This window comes from Hyaena hyaena, unplaced genomic scaffold (genome assembly GCF_003009895.1).
Source record: "Hyaena hyaena isolate Hyena2069 unplaced genomic scaffold, ASM300989v1 scaffold_236, whole genome shotgun sequence".
NCBI classification, from domain to species: Eukaryota; Metazoa; Chordata; class Mammalia; order Carnivora; family Hyaenidae; genus Hyaena; species Hyaena hyaena.
Genome location: NW_024080868.1, coordinates 380,917 through 388,055, shown reverse-complemented (window position 1 = coordinate 388,055; position 7,139 = coordinate 380,917).

Here is a 7,139-nt window from a genome sequence, read left to right as displayed (position 1 = left end):
GAGAGACAGAGAATTCCAAGTAGGCTCCGCATAGTCAGCAAAGTCTGACGCTGATCTGGAACTCACGAACCGTGAGATCAGGACCTGAGCCAAAATCAAGAGTCGGACGTTTAACTGACTGAGCCACCCAGACGCCCGGGGACTTTTTTTTTTTTTTTAATTTGGCTGAGCCATTATCCCAGGGCTCTTCTTAATTGAGGGATGTACCTCTACACTGAAGGTGCATAAAAACACAAGCGAACCACTTTTTTGAAACTTCTCTAGAGGATCCTGACAACTTCCTCTTCTGTGCTTGCTCTTTCCAATAATTATCTCTTTGTAAGAAAATCAAGCTTGAATAGTATACGTCAGAAGCGTCTGCATAAACTAAATATAATTAAGGAAATATCTTGGAATCTCCCACTACGATGGCCAGCTAGTTGATTTCTCTATTTCTATCACTTATTGAGACTATTTTTTTTAAATACATATGAATTTGTAATTTTAAATCTTCTTTATAATTAAGCCTCTTTTCATTATGTTGACGTTTTCAATCACTAATAATGCTTTTTGACTTAGTCTATTTTCTCTGATATTAATACAGCAACCCAGCTGTCTTTCATCTTACATACAATTTTCATCTTTTAATTTTTTTTTATGTTTTATTTATTTCTAGGGGAGAGAGAGAGAGAGACAGCGTGAGCAGGAGAGGGTCAGAGAGAGGAGTCACAGACTCCGAAACAGGCTCCAGGCTCTGAGCTGGCAGTCAGCACACAGCCCGACGCGGGGCTCGAACCCACAAACTGCGAGATCATGACCTAAGCGAAAGTCGGACGCTTAACCGACTAAGCCACCCAGGCGCCCCTTCATCTTTTAATTTTTAACTTTTCAAAATTTTAATGTACCTCTTGTCAACACCATATAGCTGGATTTTTTAATTAATGTACCAAAAAAATAAAATTAATCGAACAGTTTCTGCCATTTAACTGAGAAATTCACAAGTATTCCATCTATGCACACATATTTAGAATTGTTTCCTATCTTACATTGTCCTTTCTGTTTGTTAGATTTCTTTCTATATGTCTTTGTTCTTCTTTTTGTCACTTTTAGAGACTGATTTATTTCTTCTGTTTTCGGTTTTCTTTGTTCGTTCCCCCCACCCCACTTCACTCATGTACACATTCTATACTATATGTCCTATTGCTGTTCTCTGAGTGGTTAGCCTTATATTTTTTCCCGCATAGTTCACAAAATCCAGTGTTGATCAATTACTTAACTCTTCCCTCAAACAACCAGAGAGCTTCAGAATTGTTCAACTAAGATCTCTCACTCCTAAACAGCAAACTATTGTTGTCCAGTATTTTCTTTCTTTCCCTTTTAATCCCCAGTATTAAAATGTTACTATTAAATGCAGACTGTGTTTGCTTAAATTTGTCTACATGATTTATCAAGTTCTTACTCATCACTTGTATCTCAGACTATCTTTCCAGGCCCATTTTCTTCTTCTTGAAATGCATATCATGAAACTTTCAATAGTCATATCTTTTGGAAATGAACACTGCCATTTTTCATTATCTAAAAATGTTTTTATTTTTCCATATTATTTAAAGATAGATTTTTTTTTTAGGCACAGAAATTTTGATTGACAGTTATATTTGTTTACCACTTTAAGATAATTCTTCTGTGTTCTGGCATCTATTATATCTTTGAGGAGACTACAATTATTCTAACTGTAGTTCTTATAGGTTGTTTCTTCTGCAACTGCTTTTAAGATCTCTTTGTCTTGGGGCGCTTGGGTGGCTCAGTCAGTTAACTGTCTGACTTTGCTCAGGTCATGATCTCACGGTTTGTGGGTTCGAGCCCTGCATCGGGTTCTGTTCTGACAGCTTGGAGCCAGCTTTGGATTCTGTCTCCTTCTCTCTCTGCCCCTCCCACACTCATGCTCTGTTTCTCTCTGTATCAATAATAAATAAACATGAAAAAAAAAATTTTTTTAAAGATCTCTTTGTCTTCACTCCTTAGTGTCTGGAAGTGGATTCATTTTATTTATCCTGATTGACCTACATTATCTCTCCCATGTTTGCTAATTTTATATTTCATAAATCCTAGAAAATGTAAGCCGTAATCTCTTTAAATATTATATATTTTTTATTCTCTCAATTATTTCCTTCTGGGAATCCTATTCAAGCATGTTAGACCTTATTCTACAGTCCGTATATTTTCTACCCCTTGGAATAATGGTTTTGTTATTTTCATCTTTTTATTGAAGTATAAATTATGCATAGGTAAATTTGACTCTTTAAACACACACTGTTGCAGAACCACCACTATAAAAAAATAGAACCATTTCATCATTTCTAAAAGTTTCCCTGTGCCATACAAAAGCAACAAAAGCAAAATAATCAATTAGGGTTACATCAAAATCAAAAGCTTGTGCACAGTAAAGGGAACCCTCAATGAAATGAAAAGGCAACCTATGAAATGGTAGGAAAAAAAATTAGAAACTACATATTCAATAAGAAATTAGTATCCAAAATATACAAGAAACTCATACAAAAAAACCCAAACCAAACCCAACAAAAATAAAAAATAAATAACCCAATTTAAAAATGAGCAAACAATCTAAATAGACATTTTTCCTGAGAAAACATACAAATGGCCAACAAGTACATGAAAAGATGTTCAATATTACTAACCATTGGGAAAATCCAATTAAAACCACAAAGAGATATCACTTCACACTTGTTACAACATTATCAAAAGGACGAGAGAATAACAAATACTGGGTAGAATATTAAGAAAAAAGGAAATTTGCATACAATTGATGGGAATGTAAACTGGTACAGCCCATATGGGAAACGATATGGAAGTTCCTCAAGAAATTAAAAATAAAACTACCATATGATCCAGCAATTCCACTTCTGGGTATATATCCAAAGGAAACAATCATTATCTTAGAGAGATACCTACACTCTCGTGTTCATGGCAGCATTATTCACAAGAGCCAAGGCATAAAAACAATTTCAGTGTCCATCAGTGAATGAATGGATATATATACAATGGAATATTATTCAGATTTTAAAAGAGAAAAATCCTGTCATTTGCAACAACATGGATGAAATTGGAGGACATTATGCTAAGTGAAATAAGGCAGACAGGGAAAGACAAATACTGCATGATCCCACCTATATGTGGAATCTGAAAACCAAGCTCACAGAAACAGAGAAGAGACTGGTGGTTGACGGGGAATGGAGGGTGAGGGAAATAGAGACTGGTAGAAGGCTACAAACTTTCACTTATAAGAGGAATAAAGTCTAGGGTGCCCTTTTCGCTCAGTCAGTGGAGCATGCAACTCTTAAAAAAAATTTTTTTTAATTTATTTTGAGAGAGAGAGAGCGTGCAGGAGTGAGTGGGGGAGGGGCTGAAAGAGGGGGGGAGAAAGAGAGAGAGAGAGAGAGAGACAGAGAGAGAGAGAGAGAGAGAAAATCCCAAGCAGGTTCCATACTGCCAGTGCAGAGCCTGACTCAAGGCTCAATCCCATGAAACTGTGGGATGATGACCTGAGCCAAAACCAGGAGTCAGATGCTTAACCAACTGAGCCACCCAGGTGCCTCTGAGTGTGCAACTCTTGATCTCAAGATTGTGAGTTTGAGCCCCATGTTGGGTGTAGAGTTTACTTAAAATAAGTAGGTCTGAGAATCTAATGTATAATATGGTGACTATAGGTGATAATATTGTATTATGTAATTGAAATTCACTAAGACAGTAGAACTTAAATGTTCTCAACAGCAATAACAACTATAATGGCAAATATGTGAGGTAAGGGATGTGTTAGTTAACTTGATGATAGAAATCCTTTTATTTGTCAATTATACCTCTTTAAAAAAACATTTTCTCAGTCTGTACTTTGTCTTTTTATTCTCTTAAAATTTTCTTTCCAAGAACAAAATTCTTCCTGTTGATAAAATCCAACCTACCGATTTTTTTCTCATACTGCCCATGCTTCTGGTGTCATCTCTAAGAAACCTTTGCCTCACCCAAGATCAGAAAGGTTTTCTTCTGGAACTTGTAGTTTTAGGTTTTAAATTCAGTTCTACAATTCATTTTGACTTAATTTTTATATAGCGTAAAGTATAAATCAAAGCTCATTATTTTTTTAATATAATTTGTCAAATTGGCTTCCATACAACACCTGGTGCTCATCCCAACAAGTGCCCTCCTCAATGCCCATCACCCACCTTTCCCTCTCCCCTACCCCCCATCAATCCTCAGTTTGTTCTTTGTATTTAAGAGTGTCTTATGGTTTGCCTCCCTCCTTCTCTGTTTGTAACTCTTTTTATTTTCCCCTTCTCTTCCCCCAGGGTCTTCTACTAACTTTCTCAAGATCCACATATGAGTGCAAACGTATGATATCTGTATTTCTCTGACTGACTTATTTCACTTAGCATAATACCTTCCAGTTCCATCCACCTTGCTGCAAATGGCAGGATTTCATTCTTTCTCATTGCCAAGTAGTATTCCATTGTATAATCAAACCACATCTTCTTGATCCATTCGTCAGTTGATGGACATTTAGGCTCTTTCCATGATTTGGCTATTGTTGAAAGTGCAGCTATAAACATAGGGGTACATGTGCCTCTATGCATCAGCACTCCTGTATCCCTTGGGTAAATTCCTAGCAGTGCTATTGCTGGCTCATAGGGTAGTTCTATTTTTAATTTTTTGAGGACACTCAACACTGTTTTGTGACTATACAAGAGATCCAATACCATTTGCTGAAAGACTATTTTTTCTACATTGAATTCCCTTTGTATCTTTGTCAAAAATTGAAGTCATGGCTGTAGATAGATACAGAGATAGAGATGGAGATGATATAGATAGACAAATCTGAGCTCTTTATTCCTGTTCAGTTAATTTATGTCTGAAATTACCCTTCCTTCATTGTAGCTTTATAGTAAATTTTAAAAATAAATAAGGTGGGTCCTACAACTTTGTTCTTCCTCAGTATTGTGTTGGCTATTCTACATTTTTTAATCTTTCTATATCTTTAGAATCATGTATTTAATACCTATCAAACAACTTGAATATAAGCTTTGGTATTTTGCATCTTTCAAGGAATTGGTCCATTTACCCTTTTAATTCTCTAGGTTCTATAGTAACATCCTATCTTTCTCTTTTGAGATTTCTAATTTGTAGTGTCTTTCTTTTCTCTTGATCAGTCTGGCTAGAGATTTTTTCAATTGGTTATTTCAAAGAAACACCTTTGATTTCATTGATTTTTGTTGCTTTCTTATTCTTATTAGTTTTGGCACTTATTTTTTTTATTGACTTTCTTTTATTGCTTAGGATTTAATTGGCCATTCTTTTTCTAGGTTTTTTTTTTTAATTTTAGAGAGAAAGAGCATGCAAGCAGGGGAGAGGGGCAGAGGATAAGACAGAGAGAGAGAGAGAGAGAGAGTGTCTTAAGCAGGCTCCATGCTCAGCCTAGAGCCTGACACAGGGCTCAATCCCAGGAGCCTGGGATCACAGATTGAACCAAAGTCAAGAGTTGGCCACTCAACCCACTGAGCCACTGAGGTTCCCCTTCCTAGTTTCTTAAGGTAGAAACTAAAACCATTGACTTGAGACCTTCCTTTTTTAAATATGAGTATTGAATACCTCTTTCCTCTGATGTAGCTCCTGCCAAAAATTTTGGTATGTTATATTTTCATTTCTGGATACTTCAAAGTACATTTTCCTTTTCCTTTCAATTTTTGCTTTATCCAATGGTATTTAGGAGTGTGCGCTTTGCTGTTTAATTTCTAAATATTTGGGAATATACTAGATCTTTTTGTGTTATTAAGTTTTAGTTTAATTTTGTTATGGTCCAAGAATATGCTTTATATAAGATTTCAATTTTTCAAATTTGTTAAAATTTGTTTTATGGCCTAGGCTATGGTCTATCTTGGTGAATATTACATTTGTACTCATTAAGAATGGGTATTCTGCTGTTGTTGACTGGATTATTCTGTAAATGTCAATTAGGTAAAGTGGTTGATAGTAATTTTTAGGTTATCTATCTAACTATCTCTCTATCTATCTATCTACTTATTGTTTTTGTCTATCCTTATGCCAATACTAGACTGTCTTAATTGCTACAGCTTTGTAGTATGTTTTGAAATCAGGAAGTGTATAACTTACTTACTTTTAATATGATAATTGATATAGGAATTTCCTAGAAATTGCCTATGTAGCTATTTGTATACCTTCTTATACAAGATTTAAACACATAATACATTGTACAATTTAAACACACAATACATTGTATTGCCTTTACTTTAAATGAGAAATTACCTAATAATTTATTTACCTATATATAGCCCATTTTCTGTGTTTTTTTTTTTTTTTTTGGTCCATTCATGTATATCTGTATTTCCTATTAGTTCCCTTTAGTCTGCAGAACTTCCTTCAACATTTATTTTAAAACATAATTTCTTTATTTTACTTTCATTTTTGAAATTGATTTTACCAGATATAGAATTCTAGATTATAAATGTTTCTTTCCTTTTTCACTTCAAAAAAAATCATTTGATTGCATTCTGGGTGGCATTGTTTCTGACTAGATGTCAACAGTAATTACTATTATTTTTGTCTATAGTTTATTTGCCTTTTGTTCTCTTCTCTGATCACTTTAAAGGTGTATCCCTTTATCTTTGGTATTTGGCAATTTGACTATTATATGCCTGGGAATGGTTTCCTTTGTGTCTATCTGTTTGTGATTCATTCAAGTTTTTGAATCTGTGTGTTGACAGTCTTTATCAAATTTGGAACATTTCAGCCATTGTTTCTTCAAATATTTTTTTCTGCTATAACGTTTTCCTCCACTTCTCTTGGAACTCCAGTTTCACATATTTCAGACTGTTTGATTTTTTAAATATTGTTCTTTTTTTTTAAGTCTTTTCTTCTTCATTCTATTGATCTGTCTTCAACCTCCTTTTTTGTGAGACCAAGATGTGACCATCTAATGGATTTTTACATTTTTGATATTGTATTTTTTGTTTATTTGTAGAATTTTCATGTGGTTCTGTTTTTACACTATGCATTTCTCTAGTAAGAGCCCCTGTTTGGTCACTACTTATGTCCCACTTTTAAATCTTTAACCATATTTACAAAATTCTGCT